The sequence below is a fragment of the Ranitomeya variabilis genome, chromosome 3 (genome assembly GCF_051348905.1).
Source record: "Ranitomeya variabilis isolate aRanVar5 chromosome 3, aRanVar5.hap1, whole genome shotgun sequence".
Taxonomy (NCBI): Eukaryota; Metazoa; Chordata; class Amphibia; order Anura; family Dendrobatidae; genus Ranitomeya; species Ranitomeya variabilis.
Window position 1 is genome coordinate 417601759 of NC_135234.1, and position 25394 is coordinate 417627152.

Genomic DNA, 25394 nt, shown 5'->3' on the forward strand with positions numbered 1-25394 from the left:
TGGGCTCGCAAGCTACATGTGGCTCCCGAGCTACAGGTTGGGGACCCCTGACCTAGAGGCTTCTGTTGGGATCGGAGAAGGCTGCCGCATGCCATAAGCTAAGCATTAGGTACAGGGAGGGTACTAAGGAAGTCTGGCTAGGCTAGCCAGGTCAGTGGATGCTGACGCAGGTCAGGTGCCATGACTGCCACTCTGCGCCAGCCACTGAGATGTAGGACCGTAGCCAGGTCCCTACACTTTCAATAGTTTCTCTTTTGTTAAATGTTCCTTATCATTAGAAACGGTTCACAGCAAAGAGACGTGTATTTTACATGTTTTGAGATATTTATCCCTTTATTGGTGGGAGGCCCCCGCTTGGTGGGTTCACCCAGGGCCCGGGCCCCCCCTAAATCCAGGCCTGCTTAGCGGAGAGCACAGGCTATATGTGAGCCGAGTCTTAGGCTATGTGCACACGTTGCGGATTTTGATGCGTTTTCATGCTGTTTCTGGGCGCGCGGAATTGCATCAAATCCGCAGTGTAGTGCACAAGCAATGTTAGTCAATGTGAAATTGAGAATTGTTGTGCACATGCTGCGGAAAAAAAAACACGCTTAATCGCAGCTTTTTTTTTCCCGCAGCATGTAAATTCGTTTTGCAGATCTGCAGCATTTCTGCACCCATTGACTTCTATTGTGTCAGGCCAATCCGCAGCAAAACCGCAGGTTTAAAAGAGATCTGCAGATTTGCTGCGGATGTGCCTGTGAGAAACGCTGCAGATCGGGAGGGGAAAGAAGGTGTGGGCGCATACTGTGTGTGTGGGCGGAGACGGTGTGTGTGCGGGGAAGATGTGCGGGTGTTTGTGTGTATCTGCAAGGCTGTGTGTATCTAGGTGTGTGTGCATGGGTATTTGCGAGGCTGTATGTGTGTGCGTGCGGGTCTGTGTGTAGGCAGGCATCGTCCGATGGGACTACAAGTCCCATGCGGAAATGCCTGCTACAGTGACAGGTAGCCGGATGATGGGACAGCAGTAGTATGGCTACTGTGTTCAAGTGTAAAAAAAAAAAAAAAAACACACACATACAGTACATACAGTATATACTCACCACACAGCTAAACCCCGAAGCCATCGATCACCTGGAAAAAATAAAAATAATAAACCAACACTATACTCCCTGATCCGCAGTAATCCATGTAATAATGAGTGTCCCTATTCCTCCGCCGCTGTGAGTGCAGAGTTCATACTGTCACTTGCGGCACCACTGCCTGGGGAAATTCTCACGCAGCAGTGCCGCAGAGTAAGAGGCCATTGAAGCCTCTGTGATAACACTGCAGGAGCCATTGTGTCCTGTCAGTGTGTCACTGGATTCCAATAGAGCTGTCACACATTGTCTCCTCATGTGACAGCTCTATAGGGGAGATCGCCGTGGGACACTCGTTATTAAATGGACTGCGTCGGACGAGGGAGTATACTGTTGGTTTATTTATTTATTTCAGGAGAATGAGGGCGTCACAGGAATGAACGTACAATAAAGTTGGCAAAACTGTGTGGTGATTTATTTCATTAAAATTGTTTATTCCGTATATATGTGTGTGTGTTTATTTAACCCATTAATAACTATAGGATTAGTAATGGATAGATGTCTTATTGACACCTCTCCATTACTAAGCCGGGATAATGTCACCTTACAATCAAAGGTGACATTAACCCCTTATTACCCCATATGCCACTGCTACAGGGCAGTGGGAAGAGAGAGGCTAAGTGCTGGAATTGGAGCATCTGTAAGATGGGGTGGCTGTGTGCTGGTGTTTCTAGCCGGGGGAGGGGGCAATATCCATGGTCCCTTCCTAGGCTATGAATATCAGTCCGCTCTGTCTGCATAGCTTTTTCTGGCTATAAATTATAGGGGGACCCCACGTCATTTTTTTTGGGGGGGTCCCATTATTTTAATAGCCAGTAAAGGCTAAATATACAGCTGCGGGCTGATACTCATAGCCTGGGAAGATCCATGGGTATTAACCCCTTCCCAGGCTATAAACATCGGCCCCTAGTCACTGGCTTTCCCTCTCTGGGCAGAAAATTGCGCGGGAGCCCAAGCCATTTTTTTTTTTTTTTAAATTAAACAGATATTGCGTTTAAGGCCGGAGTCACACTTGCGAGAAACTCGCACAAGTCTATAGCATCAATACCCAGCACTGCTGCTGGCACTCGTGACCGGAGTGTGAGCCCGCATGTATTTCTATGTAGCTGAACTCTCCGGTCCCAGTACCGGCGTCAGTGCCGGGTATTGAGGTTCAAGACTCGTGCGAGTTTCTCGCAAGTGTGACCCCGGTCAACACAGATTTTGTGTGTGTGTGTGTGTGTCTTTATTTAACTCTTTATGTACAGTTTATTAAGGTTTATTACTAAACATCGGGCTTGGTATTATCTACCTATTATCTATCTATCTAATTATTATCTACCTATTATTTATCTATCTACCTATTATCTATCTAATATCTATCTACCTACCCATTACCATCTATCTATCTATCTAGAAATGACATCACAATTTTTTTGGTTCAATAATAGATCTTTTTTTAGCTTTCAAAAACGCATACAAATCTGCATGAAAAAAAGCATGAAAATCCGTATCAAAAAACGCATCAAATCCGCACCTGCGTTTGAGGAAGAATCTGCACAGAACATTCCACAAGCAAATCTGCAACGTGTACACATACCATTATTCAGATCTTTGGGAGGTAGAATGAACAAAGACAGCAGTATAAAAATAGTTCTTAAACCCCCTTAACACATCCATATACACTGGTGTAATCAGCGAGCCATCCACTTTTTTTCCAGTATGGCTCAAGAAAAATCACACAGTAATAATGCTAAATATAAATATAATATTACAATATATACAGTATATAAAGAACAGTTTCATTTATTTTTTGTCCAACAAGTTTGAGATTTTTTTGGGGGTACATGACTTTTTTTGATTGCTTTTTAAATCAGATTTTTCAGATGCAGAACGACCAAAAAATGGTAATTTAGCTACTGTTTTTACTTTTTTTTTTTTTTTTGGGGGGGGGGGGAGGGGGAGGAGGTTCACCATGCAGCAAAAGTGGCAAGGCAGATTTGTTTCTTAGGTCAGTATGATTACAGGAATACCAAATTTATATTTTTTTATGCTTTGATACTTTTACAGAGAAAAAAAAAATCAATATTTTACAAAAATGAATTTGTTTTTGCATCACCATATTCTGAGAGTTGTAACTGTTTTTGCCGAATGAGCCATATTAGAGCTGTTTTTTGCGGGACAGTTTGGCGCTTTCATTTCTTCACATTTTAATTAACTTTTTTATGTGTCAGTATGATGAAAAAGTGACATTTTGGGGGGGTTTGTATGATATTTTTTTTTACTGTGTTCGCCATACGGAATAAAAAACGTGGCAGTTTTACAGATTAGGACGTTCCGGACGTCGCAATACGTTGTGTACTTTTTTTTTGTTTTATCACAAGCGGCTAAACTTTTTTTTGTTATTTTTGTGCGCTTTTTTTTGTATATTTTACATATTTTTATGTAACTTTTATTACTTTCTCACTAAGTCCAGGCTAATAGCAGGCTCTTACAGGCCACCATATCCTGGGGTGATCAGATGACCTCAGGGTACGATGGCAGGGGGTCGATCTTGCCAAAGGGGTTGACAGCGTTATTTAAATAGGTTAGGCTGCCACGATCGGTTTCAAAACCTCCATGATCAGTTTCAAAACCGGCTAGAGCAGATACTGCAGGGTGTCAGCTGTCATGTACAGCTGTCACCCATGATATTTGCACCCGTAGGGAAGAGCTATTCAATTTTTCCTAAGCACCATTAAAAAGCGGCACTAAGGTATAAGGCCCCATAATGACCAAAATTAAACAGTGTATAGTCGATCATTATGGGGTTAAAGAACAAAAGGAACGGCAATCAGAAATAAGATAGCCTTAGTAATGCAGCATATGTTTCCACGGTCAGTATTGGCAGCGCTTTGGACGCAGCTCCGTCCAAAGCGCTGCCGACTTTTGTACGCGCGGTGATTCCGCATGTGTTCATTGAACCATGCGGAATCACGGCATCCTATACATAGGACGGTGATATTTATCTTGCCGAGACTAAGCGTCTCCGCAAGATAAATAGACATGCCGTGGTCTAGAAAGACGCCGGAGGCGTCCCTGCACGCATAGTGGAGATGGGATTTGATAAAATCCATTCCACTATGCTACTGTAACATCTGGCTGCTGCGGATTGAATGTTGCGGCAGTAAGCAGCACCCAATCCGCAGCATTTACTGACCGTGGAAACATACCCTAATTCCCCTGAGATCATCTGTTAAGGGGCCATCCATACACCTTGAACTGTCTGCAGAACATGTTAATATCGGTGAGTACGGCTGACGTTAGTGTGATGTGTATGGAGCTCTTAAAAGGGTTGTCCACTACTTGGACAACTCCATCAGAATCCCTAAGTTTGCCCCCAGTAAAATAATAACACTAAGGGCTCATACTGATCTGCGTTTAAATTGGACGAGTGCAATCTGAAAAAAAAAATAAAAAAATATCGGATTGCACTAATGTTATTGAATGATTGTTCAACTGCAATTTTTTTTCTCAGCTCAGATCAGACTAAGAAAAAAAAAACTTGCAGCAAGTGGCCACATATATCGGACGAGACTCGCCAATGCAAGTCAATGGGTGCGAGAGAAAAATCGCACGCCACTCTGACCATACGTATGCCAGCTGTATAAGCATCAGTATAATACGCACCTATGTAAAAAATAAAAAAAAAAATAACACAGGAAATGTCATTAGCCCAGGCCAGGAATCTCATTAATTGGGACAAGGGCTGTTATAAACGGGGAGAAAAAACATGCCTCCACGAAAACAAACAACATGGCTCACATCATGAATGTCAATATGATGCTGGTTCTGGTACAGCAAAGCAGAGAACTGTGGGACTGCCGAGATGATGGCTATGGGAAACAGTCTCCAGTAGGCAGCGTGAAACCACGGTATATTTGCTGACAACTATATCAGAGTATTGAAGGCAGCTAACAGCATGTTCAAAATGATATGGGTACAGCAACTATAAACAGTATATTAGGATACTGAATCTGTGTTATTTTATAGGTATGGTCAAACATAACTAGCCATTGAAGCCAAAACATTATATGTACAAATTTATTTTTTAAAATATCGCCAAACGAGAATAATTTTAAAGCCAGCATACACACAAAAAAAGGCCTAAGGAAAAATAACCCCCAAACTAGCAGTGATCTTATAATACACACTATACATGTTATTGCATACAGCATCCTTTACCTATATACATTTTATATAATTTCCAGTTCTGCCACGAGTGCGAACAGCGTAGCCAGAGTGGTGGTGTAGGTCTGAAAAAGGCCATACCTATATTATGACAGGCTCCTCTTTTTGGCCCCAGTCCGAGATTTTCATCCGTAAGTGTCTACCTTTTTCAGTTTGTTTGTTGTAAAGGTTTATGATTTTGCATACTAAAAATGCTTTTTTTTAACTGTCATCCCTGACCTTACATACAGTGGGTATGGAAAGTATTCAGACCACTTTCAATTTTTCACTCTGTTTCATTGCAGCCATTTGGTAAATTCAAAAAAGTTCATTTTATTCACATTAATGTACACACTGCACCCCATCTTGACTGAAAAAAATTTTTTTTTAATTTTTGCAAATTTATTAAAAAAGAAAAAGTGAAATATCACATGGTGATAAGTATTCAGACCCTTTGCTCAGTATTGAGTAGAAGCCCCCTTTTGAGCTAGTACAGCCATGAGTCTTCTTGGGAATGCAACAAGTTTTTCACACCTGCATTTGGGGATCCTCTGACATTCTTCCTTGCAGATCCTCTCCAGTCCCGTCAGGTTGGATGGTGAACATTGGTGGACAGCCATTTTCAGGTCTCTCCAGAGATGCTCATTTGGGTTTAGGTCAGGGCTCTGGCTGGGCCAGTCAAGAATGGTCACTGAGTTGTTCCGAAGCCACTCCTTTGCTATTTTAGCTGTGTGCTTAGGGTCATTGTCTTACTGGAAGGTGAACCTTCGGCCAAGTCTGAGGTCTGGAGCACTCGGGAAGAGGTTTTCACCCAGGATATCTCTGTACTTGGCCGCATTCATGTTTCCTTCAATGACAAATAGTCGTCCTGTCCCTGCAGCTGAACAACACCCCATAGTATGATGCTGCCACCACCATGTTTCACTGTTGGGATTGTATTGGGCAGGTGATGAGCAGTGCCTGGTTTTCTCCACACATACCACCTAGAATTATCACCAAAAAGGTCTATCTTCATCTCATCAGACCAGAGAATCTTATTTCTCATAGTCTGGGAGTCCGTCATGTGTTTTTTTTGCAAACTTATTTGCGGGCTTTCATATGTCTTGCACTGAGGAGAGGCTTCCTTCGGGACACTCTGCCATAAAGGCCCGACTGTTGGAGGGCTGCAGTGATAGTAGACTTTGTGGAACTTTCTCCCATCTCCCTACTGCATCTCTGGAGCTCAGCCACAGTGATCTTGGGGGTTCTTCTTTAACTCTCTCACCAAAGGCTCTTCTCCAAGCTGGATGGCACTGTCTAGGAAGACTTCTGGTGGTCCCAAACTTATTCCATTTAAGGATTATGGCCACTGTGCTCTTAGGAACCTTGAGTACTGCAGAAATTATGTTGTAAGCTTGGCCAGATCTATGCGTTGCCACAATTCTGTCTCTGAGCTCCTTGGCCAGTTCCTTTGACCTCATGATTCTCATTTTGTCTGACATGCACTGTGAGCTGTGAGGTCTCATATAGACAGGTGTGTGCCTTTCCAAATCAAGTCCTATCAGTTTAATTAAACACAGCTAGACTGCAATGAAGGAGTAGAACCATCTCAAGGAGGATCACAAGGAAAAGGACAGCATGTGACTTAAATATGAGTGCCTGAGCAAAGGGTCTGAAAACTTATGACCATGTGATATTTCAGTTTTTCTTTTTTATTAAATTTGAAAAAATGTCTACATTTCTGTTTTTTTTCAGTCAAGATGGGGTGCAGAGTGTACATTAATGTGAAAAAAGTGAACTTATTTGAATTTACCAAATGGCTGCAATGAAAAAAAAAAGAGTGAACATTTTTAAAGCGGTCTGAATACTTTCCGTACCCATTGAATCTGAATGGGCTAAACAGGTAATTACCGCCAGCTCAGAGGTGCTGGAGGCCGGAGCTGGGGGCCAGGAAGAAGAAGCATTTGCGAAAATCACCAGCACACCACAGCCCCTCAACACCTCCCTCCAATGCACCAATAACCCAGCGAAGCTACCACCAAAGGAGGGTCCGCCCACCATCACTGGCATACACGATGTTGGAATACCTGTGAGTAATGGTGTGAAGGAGGATTTTTGTCTGAGCCTGGCCCTTTATTTCAAGCAGATTCTTTTCTTTGAGGCTGCAGACCAGGGCATCCTTCCAAACTGTGTTGGCTGCCACCACGCCACCAAAAGGTGGCAGCTTTCTGAGGTCAACAAAAAATGGCCATTGCAACACCAAGAAGGGTAGTTAGCAGCCACACCATCGTGCCAACCATTACCACTTCCTCCAGTGCCAGCTTCACGTCAGCCACCACCACCAGCTCCAATGACACCATCTTAGCAGCCACCTCCTCTGCTTAGCCTTTGCTGGTTATTAAAAATAGGGGGGAACCCACAATTTTTTGGGGGGTCCCCCCTTTTTAAATAACCAGTAAAGGCAGCGCAGACAGCTGTAAGCTGATGTTAATAGCCTGGAAAGATCAATGAATAGTGGCCCCTTCCCAGATATTAAGACCAGCTCGCAGCTGTCTGCTTTACCTCAGCTGGTTAATAAAAATAAGGAACCAGACACCATTTTTTCTTTCATTTATGGATTAGCTAAATATAAGTACAGAAAACTACACATTCAAAGAACTGATTATATATCTCACTGACATTTCTATCTATATTGTTTTATGAGCTAGTAAACTAGCTTTACATGACAGAGAATTACTGTATGTAAAAGCTGGTGGTAAAAAATAATTGCATACAAATGTCATATGGATGGTAGGTGAGAAACATCGCATGACACTTGTCCTACTTTTCAGGAAAAACATTGAAGTGATTTTATTTACGCTGATGAGTGCAAGCTCTTATACTCACCTCCGACCGGCTGTCTGAGGAAAAAAATTCAAACGTGCTCATCCCATAGAATAACAGTGCAGGTGCGATCAGATGTTTTGTCGGATCACGCTCAGACCGATAATGCGGTCATATGCACAAGCCCTAAAGGTGAACTATTTATGGGCACTGTATCATCTACAAGGCTATGTGCTTAGTGTACGTTATCAGTTAGGAATGGCAGATTCTCTTTAATAATACCCTAAGCCACACAGTACAGAAAAATCGCTGGAGTGCTGTTTTAACCCCTTTCTGACAATGGGAAAATTTACGCCGATGTCGGACTCCCTCCCTTTGATGTGAGCTCCGGCGGTGAGCCCACATCTTTCCTGGAACATTTCAGCTGTTGTGAACAGCTGACAAGTGCCCAGAACAGCCACGGGTGGAATCGCGATCCACCTGCGGCTATTAACCTGTTAAATGCTGCTGTCAAATGCTGACAGCGGCATTTAACATGCGCTTCCGGCAATCGTGCAGGAAATCTGCCCATCGGTGACACCCATCACGTGATCGCGGGTCACCGATGGGTCGGCATGACAACCAGAGGTCTCAAGGCTGCCACTGCCGGATTGCTATGAGCGCCGCCCAATGATTGGCGCTCAAAGCAAGTGAGTAATTCTGCTACATACAGGTGATCTGATCATCGCCTGTATGTAACAGAGCTGATCGGGTTATGGCAACTTCTAGTGTCCCATGGAGACTATTAAAGCATGCCAAAAGTAAAAAAACAAAAAATGCTTTTAAAAATATAAAAAATAATATATAAAAGTTCAACTCACCCCCCTTTCGCCTCATTCAAAATAAAACAAAACAAAAAATCAAACATACACATTTGGTATCGCTGTGTTCAGAATCGCCTGATCAATTAAAAAAAAAAAATTATGATCGTTAAGCGGCGTAGCGAGAAAAAAACAGTCAAAACTCCAGAATTATGTTTTTTTGGTGGCCGTGACATTGCATTAAAATGCAATAACGGGCGATCAACACCAAAATGGTATCATTAAAAACATCAGCTCAGCGCACAAAAAGTAAGCAGTCATCCAACCTGAGATCATGAAAAATGGAGATGCTACGGGTATCACAAAATGATGCAATTTTTTTTTTGTTAAAGTTTGGAATTTTTTTACACTACATAGATAAAAAAGAACCTAGACATGGTTGGTGTCTGTGAACTCGAAATGACCTGGAGAACCATAATGGCAGGTCAGTTTTAGCATTTAGTGAACCTAGTAAAAAAAAGCCAAACAAAAAACAAGTGTGGGATTGCACTTTTTTTTTGCAATTTCACCACACTTGGAATTTTTCCCCGTTTTTGAGTACACGACATGGTAAAACCAATGGTGTCGTTCAAAAGTACAACTCGTCCCGCAAAAAACAAGCCCTCAAATGGCCATTTTGACAAAAAAAATTAAAAAGTTATGGCTCTGGGAAGAAGGGAAGCAAAACATGAAAATGCAAAACCAAAAATACCTCTGGTTGTTAAGGGCTTAAGCCTTTTTCTTCATATTTTTCTCTACTTTTGGTGATCACAAGCATTTCACAAATGGCTATCTAACTTGAAATGAGTTGTGACAGTGGCATCCTATGACAGTGCAATATTTAAACTGAGTCTGTCATCAGTTTTGGCATTGCAAAACTGCTGATGAAAGATGGGAGAGGCACACAAATAGATAAACATACCACCTCACTGTGCTGTTTAACCCCTTAGTGACAGAGCCAATTTGGTACTTAATGACCGAGCCAATTTTTACAATTCTGACCACTGTCACTTTAAGAGGTTATAACTCTGGAACGCTTTATCGGATCCCGTTGATTCTGAGATTGTTTTTTCGTGACATGTTGTACTTCAAGTTAGTGGTAACATTTCTTCGATATTACTTGCAATTATTTATGAAAAAAATGGAAATATGGCGAAAATTTTTAAAATTTTGCAATTTTCAAACTTTGTATTTTTATGCCCTTAAATCAGAGAGATATGTCACAAAAAATAGTTAATAAATAACATTTCTCACATGTCTACTTTACATCAGCACAATTTTGGAAACAATTTTTTTTTTTGTTAGGGAGTTATAAGGGTTAAAAGTTGACCAGCAATTTCTCATTTTTACAACACCATGTTTTTTTTAGGGACCACATCACCTTTGAAGTGATTTTGAGGGGTCTATATGATAGAAAATAACCAAGTGTGACACCATTCTAAAAACTGCACCCCTCAAGCTGCTCAAAACCACATTCAAGAAGTTTATTAACCCTTTTCGTACTTCACAGGAACTAAAACAATGTGGAAGAAAAAAATGAACATTTAACTTTTTTTTGCAAACATTTTACTTCAGAACCATTTTTTTTAATTTTCACAAGTGTAAAAACAGAAATTTAACCACAAATTTTGTTGTGCAATTTTTCCTGAGTACGCCGATACCCCATATGTGGAGGTAAACCACTGTTTGGGCGCACCGCAGAGCTTGGAAGTGAAGGAGCACCGTTTGACTGTTTCAATGCAGAATTGGCTGGAATTGAGATCGGACGCCATGTCGCGTTTGGAGAGCCCCTAATGTGCCTAAACAGTGGAAACCCCCCACAAGTGACACCATTTTGGAAACTAGACCCCCCAAGGAACTTATCTAGATGTGTGGTGAGCACTTTGAACCCCCAAGTGCTTCACAGAAGTTTATAACGTAGAGCCGTGAAAATAAAAAATCGCATTTGTTTTCACAAAAATGATTTTTTCGCCCACAAATTCTTATTTTCACAAGGGTAACAGGAGAAATTAGACCACAAAAGTTGTTGTGCAATTTCTCCTGAGTACGTCGATACCCCATATGTGGAGGTAAACCACTGTTTGGGCGCACCGCAGAGCTTGGAAGTGAAGGAGCACCGTTTGACTTTTTCAATGCAGAATTGGCTGGAATTGAGATCGGATGCCATGTCGCGTTTGGAGAGTCCCTGATGTGCCTAAACAGTGGAAACCCCCCACAAGTGATACCATTTTGGAAACTAGACCCCTTAAGGAACTTATCTAGATGTGTGGTGAGCACTTTGAACCCCCAAGTGCTTCAAAGAAGTTTATAACGTAGAGCCGTGGAAAAAAAAAATCTCATTTTTTCTACAAAAATGATCTTTTTGCCCCAAAATTTTTATTTTCACAAGGGTAACAGGAGAAATTAGACCACAAAAGTTGTTGTGCAATTTCTCCTGAGTACGTCGATACCCCATATATGGGGGTAAACCACTGTTTGGCCGCACCGCAGAGCTTGGAAGAGAAGGAGTGTCGTTTTACTTTTTCAATGTAGAATTGGCTGGAATTGAGATCGGACGCCATGTCACGTTTGGAGAGCCGCTGATGTGCCTAAACAGTAGAGACCCCCCACATATGACACCATTTTGGAAACTAGACCCCTTAAGGAACTTATCTAGATGTGTGGTGAGCACTTTAAACCCCCAGGTGCTTCACAGAAGTTTATAACGTAGAGCCGTGAAAATAAAAAAATCGCATTTTTTCTACAAAAATGATCTTTTTGCCTCCAAATTTTTATTTTACCAAGGGTAACAGGAGAAAATGGACCCCAGAAGTTGTTGTACAATTTGTCTTGAGTACGCCGACACCCCATATGTGGGGGTAAACCACTGTTTGGGCGCATGGCTGAGCTCGGAAGCAAAGGAGCGCCATTTGACTTTTCAATGCAAAATTGACTGGAATTGAGATCGGACGCCATGTCGCGTTTGGAGAGCCCCTGATGTGCCTAAACAGTAGAAACCCCCCAAAAGTGACCCCATTTTGGAAACTAGACCCCCCATGGAACTTATCTAGATGTGTAGTGAGAACTTTGAATGCCCAAGTGCATCACAGAAGTTTATAATGCAGTCGTGAAAATAAAAAATATATATTTTTTAACAATAAAGATTTTTTAGCCCCCAAGTTTTTATTTTCACAAGGGTAACAAGAGAAATTGGACCCCAAAAGTTGTTGTCCAATTTGTCCTGAGTATGCTGGTACCCCATATGTGGGGGTAAACCACTGTTTGGACGCACGGCAGAGCTCGGAAGGGAAGGAGCGCCATTTTGGAATGCAGACTTTGATAGAATTGTCTGCGGGCGTTATGTTGCGTTTGCAGACCCCTAATGTACCTAAACAGTAGAAACCCCCAACAAGTGACCCCATTTTGGAAAATAGACCCCCCAAGGAACTTATCTAGATATGTGGTGAGAACTTTGAATGCCCAAGTGCTTCACAGAAGTTTATAATGCAGAGTAGTGAAAATAAAAAAATATTTTTTTTCCCACAAAAAAGATTTTTTTAGCCTCCAAATTTTTATTTTCACAAAGGTAACAAGAGAAATTGGATGCCAATATTTGCTCTCCAATTTGTCCTGAGTATTCTGGTACCCCATATGTGGGGGTAAACCACTGTTTTGGCACACGGCAGAGCTCGGAAGAGAAGGAGCGCCATTTTGGAATTCAGACTTTGATAGAATTGTCTGTGGGTGTTATGTTGCGTTTGCAGAGCCCCTGATGTACCTAAACAGTAGAAACCCCCACAAGTGACCAAATTTTAGAAACTAGACCCCCTAAGGAACTTATCTAGATATGTGGTGAGAACTTTGAAAGCTCCAGTGCTTCACAGAAGTTTATAATGCAGAGTAGTGAAAATAAAAAAATATTTTTTTTTCCAACAAAAAAGATTTTTAGCCCCCAAGTTTTTATTTTCACAAGGGTAACAGGAGAAATTGGACCCCAAAAGTTGTTGTCCAATTTATCCCGAGTACGCTGATGCCCCATATGTGGGGGTAAACCACTGTTTGGGCGCACGGCAGAGCTCAGAAGGGAGGGAGTACCATTTGACTTTTTTAGCGCAAAATTGGCTGTCGTGTTTGGAGACCCCCTGATGTACCTAAACAGTGGAAACCCCCAAATTATAACTCCAACCCTAACTCCAACACACCCCTAACCCTAATCTCAACCCGATCCATAATCCTAATCACAACCCTAACGATAATCACAACCCTAACCCCAAAACAGCCCTAATCTCAACTCTAACCATAACCCTAATCAAAACCCTAAATCCAACACACCCCTAACCCTAATCCCAACCCTAACCCTAATCCCAACCCTAATCCCAAACGTAACACTAATCCCAACCCTAATCCAAACCCTAACCCTAATCCCAACTCTAACCCTAACTTTAGCCCCAACCCTAACCATAACTTTAGCCCCCGTCGTCACAAAAAAAGTTCATTGTAACCTTTTTTTTGTACGTCGCGTCCGCAATTTCCGCGCATGCGTGGCCGTAACTCTGCCCCCTCCTCCCCAGGACATAGACTGGGCAGCGGATGCGTTGAAAAACTGCATCCGCTGCCCACGTTGTGCACAATTTTCACAACGTGCGTCGGTACGTCGGGCCGACGCATTGCGACCGCCCCGTACCGACGCAAGTGTGAAAGAAGCCTAAGGCTACTTTCACACTAGCGTCGTACTCGGCCCATCGCAGTGTGTCGGGCCGACGTACCGACGCTAGCGTTGTAAGCGCCGCACAACGGGTGCAGCGGATGCTGTTTTTTCAACGCATCCGCTGCCCCATTGTGAGGTGCGGGGAGGCGGGGGCGGAGTTCCGGCCACGCATGCGCGGTCGGAAATGGCGGACACGTCGCACAAAAAAGTTACATGTAGTTTTTTTTGTGTCGACGGTCCGCCAAAGCACGACGCATCCGTCGCACGACGGATGCGACATGTGGCAATCCGTCGCAAATGCAAGCCAATGGAGAAAAAACGCATCCTGCAAGCACTTTTGCAGGATGCGTTTTTTCTCCAACGACGCATTGCGACGGAAGCCAAAAAACGCTAGTGTGAAAGTAGCCTAACCCTAACCCTAAATTTAGCCCCAACCCTAACCCTAACTCTAACCCTAACTCTAACCCTAACTCTAACCCTAACCCTAACTCTAATTTTAGCCCCAACTCGTCTTCTCCTGCCGGCCGGCAGATGGCAGCAGATGGCGGGCGCACTGCGCATGCGCCCGCCACGATGAAAAAGCCGGCTGGCAGGAGAAGACAGAAGAGGACCCAGGGACACCGGGTGAGTATGCTAGGGTCCCCGAATCCCCCTATTTCTCTGTCCTCTGATGTGCGATCACATCAGAGGACAGAGAAATAACTGATCGCTTTTTTTTTTTTTTTTTTTTGCGGTCGCCGGTAAACTGTTAATTACCGGCGATCGCAAAGCAGGGGTCGGTGCAAACCGACCCCGATCATGTTCTTTGGGGTCTCGGCTACCCCTGGCAGCCGAGACCCCAAAGATCTTCCGGGTGCCGGGCGGCGGGCGTACTGCGCCCGCCATTTTTTCCCGGAAAAAAGATGGCGGCGCCCATCGGGAGCCACGAGGAGCACCGGGGGAGGTAGGTAAGTATCGGGGGGCTATTGGGGGCCATCGGGGACCACATTTCTCTGTCCTCCGATGTGCGATCACATCGGAGGACAGAGAAATTAAACGGCAAATCGCGGGTTTTTTTTTTTTGTTGCGACCGCCGGTAAACGGTTAATTACCGGCGATCGCAACTCGGGGGTCGGTAAAAACCCCCCGAATCATGTTCTCTGGGGTCTCGGCTACCCTCGGCAACCGAGACCCCAGAGAAAATCCGACTCTGGGGGGCGCTATACACTTTTTCCACAGCGCCGTTAATTAACGGCGCTGTGGTTTAAGTACCCTTAGCGGCCGCCGTTAAAAGGCGTATCGGCGGTCGTTAAGGGGTTAAATAAGTGCAGTAATCAGAAAGTGAAGCTACAGTAGCTACTGGTATATACTGCTCACAGAAGTGCTCCAAGGAAAGACCCTAATTATAAAAGTGCTCTCATCTCCACAACTCCTTCCCTATTGAATGACAGTTGTAGCGTTCAACCAGGAGCTTGCTACAGCTGTCACTCAAGAGTCATTGAGTCATTGCCAAACTTGTAAAGTTTTTGGTTGTTTTTGTATATATATTAAAAATCATGAATTTTGTAAAAGAAAAAAAAAATGGTTGCTGCATTTTCTAAGACCTATAATGTTTTCATTTTTACAAATGAAACATTGGTCTGTGTGAAAGCTTGTTTTTTGCGTGGCAAGCCAACGTTTTTATTGATACCATTTTAGGGTATAGTTGACTTTTTTTTCACGTATTACAATTTTTAGCAAAGTTGTGGAGACCAATAAAAGCGCAATTCTGGGGTTTCAATTTAGCTTTACGGCTTTTACCCTATGGATGAAATTAGACTGGACTTCTACAAACGACGCAGGACCAAAAATGTTTATTATTTTTATTTCTTTAGTTTTAATCAGAGGAAAAAGGGTGCAATTTAATTTTTTATATGTTTAAAAACTGTCTATTATGTTTTTTTAGTCTCCTTTGGGGACTTGAACCTGCAATTGTCTGATAGTATTGCAGTATATAAAAACAAGCTATAGAATTGCAATATATAAAGGAAATCACAGCCACCTACGAATACCAGCTGAAGGCTAGTCTTCACAGGTGTTTCATCAGGGCATGCACGAGGGCCTCCAAAGGACACTCAGCTGTCATAACCCATTGGTAAATTGCATTCGTGCTGTGGGAAGGGGCTAATAAGCGTGAGAAACAGAACCCCTCTTGATCGCACTTTAAATATTGATGTCAGAGATTGACAGCAACATTTAAAATGTTAACAGCGGCAAATGGAGGTTGGCTAAGCTTGCTGCTTTTAGAGGCAGATGCTGGCTGTGTAAGACAGCCAGCATCTGCCTGTTATTATGAAGGTTTATCTCCTAAGTCCGCATCATACATATGAATGCTACACTGTACATACCAATATGTCCAGTGTTGGGAAGGGGTTTAAGTATTATTTCATACTTTAAGCCACCATACAAGTGCTACTGATCTATGGGAGTCTGGGCCCTGACACTGCCACAGAACATTAAAAAATCAGCTCTAATGTGCTGCTCAGAAGGATGCATATCACACAGAGCGTAGTGTGGGGGTTCATTACAAAGCCTATGGGTCCATACACAGCTCTGTGCATGAGCTCACAGACTTTCCATTCAGCCTGTGCACTGTTTTGTGTTTGTTCTGCATGAAGAAGCTGAATTTTTCAGCCTTTGAGCAGTGTACTTGAGGGCTGTTTTTTGAGTTTAAGGTGGTGATGTCAGGTCTCGTCCATGTACTGATCAGCAGCAAGTGAAAGGGAGCATAATACAGTTAAAAAAAATAAATATGGTAGGTATACTTTAAGGCTAGGTTCACATTGAGTTAATGGCAATGCGCTGACGGCATCCGTTACGTAGCGGCACTAACGCTATGTAATGGATGTGTTAGCACACCCATTAACTGCCATTATGTAGCGCATCGCTAACGCATGTCATAATCGGCATGCGTTAGCGATGTGCCGTCATTCTGTGACGGACCCTCAGACACGGTCTGCAGCGTTTTCGGGTCCGTCGCCGCTAGCACAGATGGAGCATCTGCGCTAGCATAACGCGATCTTTAAAAGGCACTTGCGTTGCGCAGTCCGTTTATCGCATGCGTTGAACGGACTGCACTAACGCAATGTGAACCTAGCCTAACCCTCAACTGGTGAGGTGGGTTTTTTGTCACGCAACACCCCAGTGTTTAAAAATCTCTTATTTTTACAGAAAATGCAAAGATCACCTTTGTTTTAATCGTTTTCTTATTGGCGATTGATTACACATGAGTATAACAAATTTTTGACACCCACAAGTATCGGAAAATGTAATACTTTGATAAAAATAAAGAAGCTTTCAAAATTTGAAAATGTGTAAAAAAAAATTACATGAGTGGTAATGTGGGGTTCAGCAAGACCAAGACAGCACTTAGCGACAGCTAGCTCTGTTATGCGTGGCCAGAAGAGAGAGGCCTTGATGACATCCTGTTGACAAGGAAATGGATGGAAGCTAGAGAGACACGTATCCTCATACCAGCATTTTTCAATGAATGGCAGCCGAACAAAAATTCCCTAGGGTGTGGCAAACCCCACATCACCAGTTGAGGGTTAATATGCAGATAGCTGAGAGCACTTCAGCATTAGGGACTAGTGATGAGCGAGTGTTCTCGTTACTCGAGATTTCAGAGCATGCTCGGGTGTTCTCAGAGTATCTTGGGCGTGCTCGTAGATTATGTTTGTGTCCCCGCAGCTGCATGATTTGTGGCTGCTAGACAGCCTGAATACATGTGGGAATTCCCTAACAGGCAATTCCTGCATGTATTCAGGCTGTCTAGCAGCCACAAATCATGCAGCTGCGGGGACACAAACATAATCTACGAGCACGCCCAAAATACTCTGAGGACACCCAAGCGTGCTCGGAAAACTCGAGTAATGACCACACTCGCTCATCACTATTCGGGACCCCTCTTGGAGCACATGCGGGAGTGGCAACTGACATTTTTGCATTCATTCTACTCGGTGACATTAAAGGTAGTGAGTGATTACTATTTACCGTGCAAACTGATCACAGAGGGAGTAACTAAATTAATATGATTTTTTTATATTTGGCAGGCACTTTAAATACCTGCAGATTAGTGGGGGGCCATGTCCTGAGACCTCACCGATCAGAAGCGGATGTGCTGTAATCAGACACTCCCGGCTCATGAAAAGGAGCACGCCTAATCATGAATCTGGAACAACCTCTGTGCACTACGCCAGAAGTCTCACTCCAGTAATATTTCTGGAGTTCAGAATTCCAGTGCTCAGCATGAATTAGATTAGTTAGGCCACCCCTGTCTCACCCCACCTAATTTCGCAACATTTTTTGCTCATGTGTGAGTTGAACCTAAATTCCGCAACTTTTCAAAGTTTTTAAGTCAGAATTCTGCTGCAAAACCTTTGATGAATTGGCCCCATCATGCATGCTGCTGTATACTGAGCTACGCACTTTTCAGGGGGCTAATGAAAAATTGACACGGGTCTCAGAACCCAGATCCCCACAAATCGGCAGGCATTTAAAGAGTCTGCCAAATAAAATAAATAAATAATCACATTCAAAGATTAGTTACTGTTATAGAGTGTACAAAGAATCCAGTCATATAAAAGTAGTTTGCATTGGTTATCATTCTGAACTAGCAAGATAAACTGGAAATGCAACTTGAAAAGCTATAATTTGTGCTTGTGTAAATGAAGATGTCTCATACTGAAACTCACAACAGCAAAAATAGGAACTTTTTCTAGTTTGAGCATGGAATAGTGGCTGCAGAGCCAAATGAATGGTTGTTTTTATCATATTTATCATCTCTTTTACAATGATATTAGCTTATAAACTTGAGTTTCTAATTTCTACTAAAGCCAAGGGGGCATGAGCACTTCTCTGGGTTGTGTACTTTTCCTGTGCTTGATATTAACCAATCATAAGTAGGAAGCGTCAAGCAGGAGGAAAAAAAAAAACAAGCCCACAAAAAGCGTCAGACGTGGCTTTCTCTGTGTAAGACATGCAATGACACAGCCCTGCTCCTACTGCCAACACCTACAGTGATTACAAGTGGAAGAGAGGAGCTGAGGTTTCGGTAATTACAAACACTTCTTGTAGCTCTCCTTTCATGACAGTCAGTGTAAGGGGAGGTGGGGTAGAGCAAAACTGGCAAAGCTGCCAGAGGAGAGCTGCAAAAAGTGTTTATGATGACACACAGCTCTGCTCTACTCCCCTCCCCCACAAGTAATAACTATAGGAGCAGGCAATGATAAAGCAGAGCAGGACTGAGTATCATTACAAGCACCTCTTGTGCTCATGGTAGTCAGTGTGGGTGGAGGAGAAGGAGAATATACACAGCAGCCTGTCCAACTAGACAGAGTTGTTTTATAAATCAGAGGAAAGATAAAATGCCTGCTAAAGGTACCTTCACACTAAGAGACGCTGCAGCGATATCGACAACGATGCCGATCGCTGCAGCGTCGCTGTGTGGTCGCTGGAGAGCTGTCACACAGACAGCTCTCCAGCGACCAACGATGCCGAGGTCCCCGGTTAACCAGGGTAAACATCGGGTTACTAAGCGCAGGGCCGCGCTTAGTAACCCGATGTTTACCCTGGTTACCATTGTAAATGTAAAAAAAAACAAACACTACATACTCACCTTCTGCTGTCTGTCACACGTCCCTTGCTGTCTGCTTCCTGCACTGACTGTGATTGCCGGCCGTAAAGTACAGCACAGCCGTCACCGCTGTGCTCTGCGTTCACTTAACGGCCAGCAATCACAGTCAGTGCGGGAAGCAGACGGCAAGGGACGTGTGACAGACAGCAGAGGGTGAGTATGTACTGTTTGTTTTTTTACTTTTACAATGGTAACCAGGGTAAACATCGGGTTACTAAGCGCGGCCCTGCGCTTAGTAACCCGATATTTACCCTGGTTACCACTGTAAAACATCGCTGGCATCGTTGCTTTGGCTGTCAAACACGACGATACACGCCGATCTGATGACCAAATAAAGTTCTGAACTTTCAGCAACGACCAGCGATATCACAGCAGGATCCTGATCGCTGCTGCGTGTCAAACACAAAGATATCGCTATCCAGGACGCTGCAACGTCACGGATCGCTAGCGATATCGTTTAGTGTGAAGGTACCTTAATTCAGTAGCTGACCTTCAGGCTAGTTTAGGATAAGTGCACTTAGTCTATAGTACATGTTGGGTGTTTTTCCCAAAGAATACTGTAACATCATCATTATCCACTTGGAGGATAAAAATGTAATCTGTCTGGAAGGTATGCATGTGATTATCATTTGTACATGGTAAACTACAGTCAACTGCGCTTTGCTATACAGAAGGAAAACGCAATGACACGTGCAGTTTAGTTTTTTTAGTCTCTTTTTTTTTTTTTTTTTTAAATAATAGGTCCCTATGGTGGACTGATGCCTAGCTATCCATCATGACTGTGGGCACTGTCAGATGCATACCTCCTGAGTGTGGGTAACAAATGCAATTTCTACCTAGCATTAAACAACTCTGGTGGCAGACTAGCTCCGATGAAAACAAAAGGATGGATTATTTTGAAATTCAGCTTCCTGATCACACACATTAGCATGTCAGCCAGTCCTACCAAAATCGGCAAACATTAATCTGATGTGTATTTGGGCTTTGAAGGGGTTATTCAGCATCTCTGACTTCTGCATGGATAGGTTAGCGGTAGCGATGAGCGCAAGTTCTCGTTACTCGAGTTTTCCTAGGGTGCTCATTAATGCAAATTATCGTGGGTGCTGAGTGAGATGTTTGCGTCCCAGCTGCCGCATGTTCCACGGCTGTTAAGACAGCCACAAAATATGCGGGGATTGCCCGTGTTTATCAGGCAATCCCCGCATGTTTTGTGGCTAACAGCTGAGGAACATACGGCCGCGGGGGACGTGAACATCTCACTCAAGCAGTCTCGCTACTTGGTGCTTACCCAAGCACCCTCGGCAAACTTTAATAACGAGCACTTGTGCCCATCACTTGTTTGATTCACTACCAACATAGCATCCTTATGGATGTGCCATTTCTGGGGAGGATGAAAGCTGGTGTTATTAGTCTGGGAAGGGGCCAATATCCATGGCCGATTAATCTCAGCCCGCAGCTGTCTGCTTAGCCTATGTGGTTATTAAACACAGGAGAACCCCACGTCATTTTGTTTGGGTCACCTTTTTAATAACCAGTAATGGCTACGCAGACGGCTGTAAGCTTATTAATAGCCTGGGAAGATTTAGGGCTGTCCCACACGTCCAGATAATTCCGGTACCGGAAAATTCGGTACCGGAGTTATCCGTGTCCGTGTGCCCCTACGTTTCTTGTGTACATCAGTGTGGCACACTTGCGGCACACGTGTGCCGCCTGTGTGCCCACTGGGTACCACACGTACGAGCATCTGGTGCTGAATCCGCGGTTCATATGTTCCCTGCAGCAGCGTTTGCTGCAGAGAAAATATGAATAATAGTGTTTAAAATAAAGATCTATGTGTCCGCCGCCCCCCCACCCCCTGTGCGCCCCCCCGCTGTTCAGAAAATACTCACCCGGTCCCTCGTTGGCTGTCGGTGCCTCCTGGTCTGGCCGCGGCTTCCACTGTATGCGGTCACGTGGGGCCGCTCATTTACACTCATGAATAGGTGGCTCCACCCCTATGGGAGGTGGAGCCACATATTCATGAGTCTAATCAGCTGTCTGATGTCCCTCAACTGGTAATTAAAAATAATGGGGACCCAACGGCAGTTTTATTATTTAATATGTTTAAAAAGGCTAAACATCCTTTAGTGCAATTTGAATGAAAGGAACTAAAGGGTGCCAGTTTATTATATGTAAGGGGCTTGTGACATGAATCTACAGTACATCTATACTATTTATTCTAGCTATCTATGACTGTATGTAAGATTGCTTTACTACTTAGAAAATTAAAGAAAAAAAAGAAAGAAAATTAAAGAAATCCCTGCCGATGCACAAGAACGCTGAATACACGGACCATAGAAAGAAGAAAGAGGTACAGATTGTCGAGCAAGTGCATGTACGGAATTCAAGCACCCCAACTGCACGTCACAGGTCAGTGTGCATGGGAGGGGGGAACCATTATAATGAAAAGCGGAGGCAGGGGTTTCTTCCAGGTACGGCATGCCCAGGAGCCTGGAAGAAAGAGCCTCCACCATGACATAAAGAAATACAAGTCTATTTCTCCACATCTAAACAGGAACTATGACTCATACAGGTAAGACTAGATTGACATTTCTATTACCTGTATGCCCATAGTAATACCTGAAAAGTGTCCCTGGGGGTGACAGAGTCCCTTTAAATGATAGAGAATTACATTGTATTTACGCAGATGAGTGCGAGCTCTTCTCAATAGAACTTTATGAGCACCAACTGACTTAAGTAATCTTAGCAATGGGAAAGTTTTTATTCACCGTAGACAGATTTTACCCGTGAATTGAGAATTTTGAGCATTAATCATCAGTCCCGATGTATTACAGAGTTTCTTTTTTTCCCTTGTGTTGTCAATTTCTGAGAAACAAATTAAGATGACAATAACGCAAAGTGCTTTGTGCTTAAAAAACTGGTCATTTTTGAACGCCTCAAAAAAACTCTGGAATGGCAACATTGGCAATGACATAGGTTGCACAATCACTATGTGTCATAGATATATTGCAAAACAATACAAGTGAATTGGGTCGCATTGTGACAAGAAAGTCGAAAATAAATCCTTCCGGGTCTCTTACCACTCCTTGGTTGTGGCAGCAATCTGGAGGTTGCAATGTGACCACATTCACTTACAGTATATTATGCTGTGATGTAGCACTGACATATTGTGGTCTCTGACCTGTGTCATGGCCAAAGTCGCTGTGTAGCCCCAGCCTCAAGGTGAGGACTGAGCAGACGTCTCCCCTGGGATAATACATTTGTGTGCTGGGAAAAGGCCAGTGGTCTCCATTAACACTCAGGCTAGGGTCACACAGGTGTATCTCATGGTCCGTATACAGACCACAATGCCCGGACTGACTGCACGTATCGCCTCACATATACGAGGTAAGTTTGGGTCGGATGACCGGCGGTGAGGACACGCAATGCGGTCTGTATCTGGCCAATTAAATACACTTGTGTGAACCAGGCCTTACGGTGACTAACTTTTCCCGCCATTTATCTGAACAACTTTATACACCATGTTGGGGACCACAGCAAGTTACCAAGTGTGTTTCTGAGGTCGCCACTACATAGAAACGTCGCCATGTAGCGAAATATGAAGGGGTCTATGGCAGGAGCAAGCTTGGGACACATGCCACCTGCTCTCCTGACAGTGGGGGTCCCCTGCAGCAGTGAATGAGGTCTGTCACTGAGCCTCCACCATGACAGACACACAAAAGTGACACTAGTAGGTCACACTCTATGTCCCTGGGCAGGTGCTGGCGGATACACTCACACACATGACACATAAAGCCGAGGAGCATTCTACGACTCCCATTGTCATGGTGGGCTCTCTGACACGGGCTGTCGGGGTCCCTCTTGTTTGTGTACAGCACAGTCACGTGGCTCCTGTATATATACACACCTCACATGATTCAGGACAATGGGAGCCGTCACCCCGCCGTGCCCCGGTAATGTACGGTGTGTCCGGCGTGCACTGGAGGCCGCTGTGGGATGTACCGTGAGCGCTCACCTCAGTACACACCACGCTGCTGCCTGCCCCGGTAACGTGCTGCTTCCCCAGCCGCTGCGACCATTCAGTGCTCTCTCAGCTGCCGCCTTCTCTCACAGACACCGGTTCAGTCTCCATCCACACGTCCATCCGTATATGCTCGGTGTGTAGCTCCCCGTGTCGCTAAGACCTCACGGCGCCGCCATGTTGTCACTGAGCGCGCCCCCGCCTGTGGTTTGTGTTCATGAGAGGAGAGGAGGGGGCGCTCGGGGGTCTCGGCTGCGCACGCTGTCTGCTGCTATCAATGAGGCGATTCTTCCTGCCATATAGATGCCAGGTCTCATTTGTCAGTGCCCCCTATACAATTACAGAGCCCCATAAAATGCTAACCGTCGGACCCCCACTCCCTTAGCCCCCTTTGTGGTATGTGCACTCAGAGTTTTAGTTCTGCCAAGTTTTTCAAGGCGAAGCTGCCTGTGGTCTTTTTCCTGAAGCGTCAATTTTTGTGGGGTCTCCACTACCAGCGTCTATGATTTTACACCATGACTAGAGGAAGCCCCCCATGGAATAGATATGCTGCTCCTTTTAGCCATTTCGCCATTTCTGAACCCTGAAGCGGTAAAATAAGCGACAAAAGACTGAGCACGTGTGCAGCAGTGTCGTTTTTACATTACATTATATATAATACATATAATATATGTTATAATTTAGCAGCGCTGAAACAGACGTCGTGCAGATATATCTGTAGTTTTACAAGAGACGACGCTCAGGAAATGCTGCCATTTTATTCCTTAAGTTGTTTTAGTGGGGTTTATTCCACGCTTCCTTTGTTTTTTTACGTTTACGTTTGAAACCAAAAATGAGCAAACAGACACCCCACCATTTTCCAGCTGTTTTATAAGCCTTGACTTGTATAGAGTGTCATCAGAGTGGAAAACCCCTGAAGAATAGTCAGGTCACATCGTTTAACCTAGCAAACAGGCAATCTTCACGTGTCGCGACTATTGACCAGCCGCGAGACATGCAGGCGCCGCAGGGACTCGATAATATATTTCGAGCACGCCGAAGGCACTCGGTTACCACACGAGCATGGTCAGATAACATAAAATCACCCCCCCCCAAAAAAAATAAAAATAATAATAATAATAAAATACAGAAATGTCAAGGAAAACATGAACAAAATACTTCAGGAACCAAAAAAAAATGTTAACAAAAATGGTTCAGGATAATAAAAAATAATAAAAAAAAACACAAATGTTCCCTGAAGTGGTTTCTGCTTGAAAAACTCATTTTTAACTGCCTTAAAAAAAACATTGTGTGACCATATCCTTAGTGGGCTGTTTTACAATCGTCAAATTACCTCAGAACTCATGTCATAAGGAAAAAGCCACAAGTCACACATGCTTTTATGAAGGTCTCACTCGGGGCGAATTAAGAGTAGCCAAGGCCCCGGGCAGTTTAGTAGGCATGGCAAACACCCCCCTCCCCCAGGTACCCTAGCAGGAATTCTGGCTCTCACAGACCTGTTAGTTTTTCTTTAAGAAGCCCTCCTACTCTGCACTCATTACCTGTATTAATTGCACCTGTTTGAACTTGTTACCTGTATAAAAGACAGCTGTCCACACAATCAATCACTCCAAACTCTCCACCATGGCCAAAACTAAAGAGCTGTCTAAGGACACTAGGGACAAAATTGTAGAGCTGCACAAGGCTGGATGGGTTACAGGACAATAGGCAATCAGCTTGGTGAGAAGGCAAGAACTCTTGGCAAAAATTATTAGAAAATGGAAGAAACACAAGATGACTGTCAATTTTCCTCGGTCTGGGGCTCCATGCAAGATCTCACCTTGTCGGGTAAGGATAATTCTGATAAAGGCCAGGTATCAGCCCAGAACTACACAGGAGGACATGGTCAATGACTTGAAGAGAGCTGGGACCACAGTCTCAAAAATTACTGTTAGTGTTGATCGAATAGCTTCGGATAAGTCTCAATACATGTATGGAGAGCCTGTTTGTTGGGTCCTCCATGCATGTGTTGTGACTTTCACACAGCGCTCGACATATGCAGCTGCGGCACCGAACAGCTACTTATTGGGAGTGCTCCATGTATCCA

The 25394-nt window shown here is 43.9% G+C and overlaps 1 protein-coding gene across 4 annotated transcripts in view; it reads right to left on the reverse strand.

The window, feature by feature from the left end:
* Positions 1–23622, reverse strand: part of SCML2 (Scm polycomb group protein like 2) — a 135316-nt gene extending 111694 nt beyond the window's left edge. The window contains exon 1 of one of the 4 annotated variants that reach the window (XM_077296330.1): positions 23303–23622. The gene's annotated coding sequence lies outside the window, so the exon portion shown is untranslated. Of the gene's footprint in view, positions 1–23194; positions 23229–23302 lie in introns of those variants that run through there. The other 3 variants (XM_077296331.1, XM_077296325.1, XM_077296329.1) reach the window with 3 other exon arrangements.
* Between the last annotated feature and the right edge of the window lie 1772 nt (positions 23623–25394).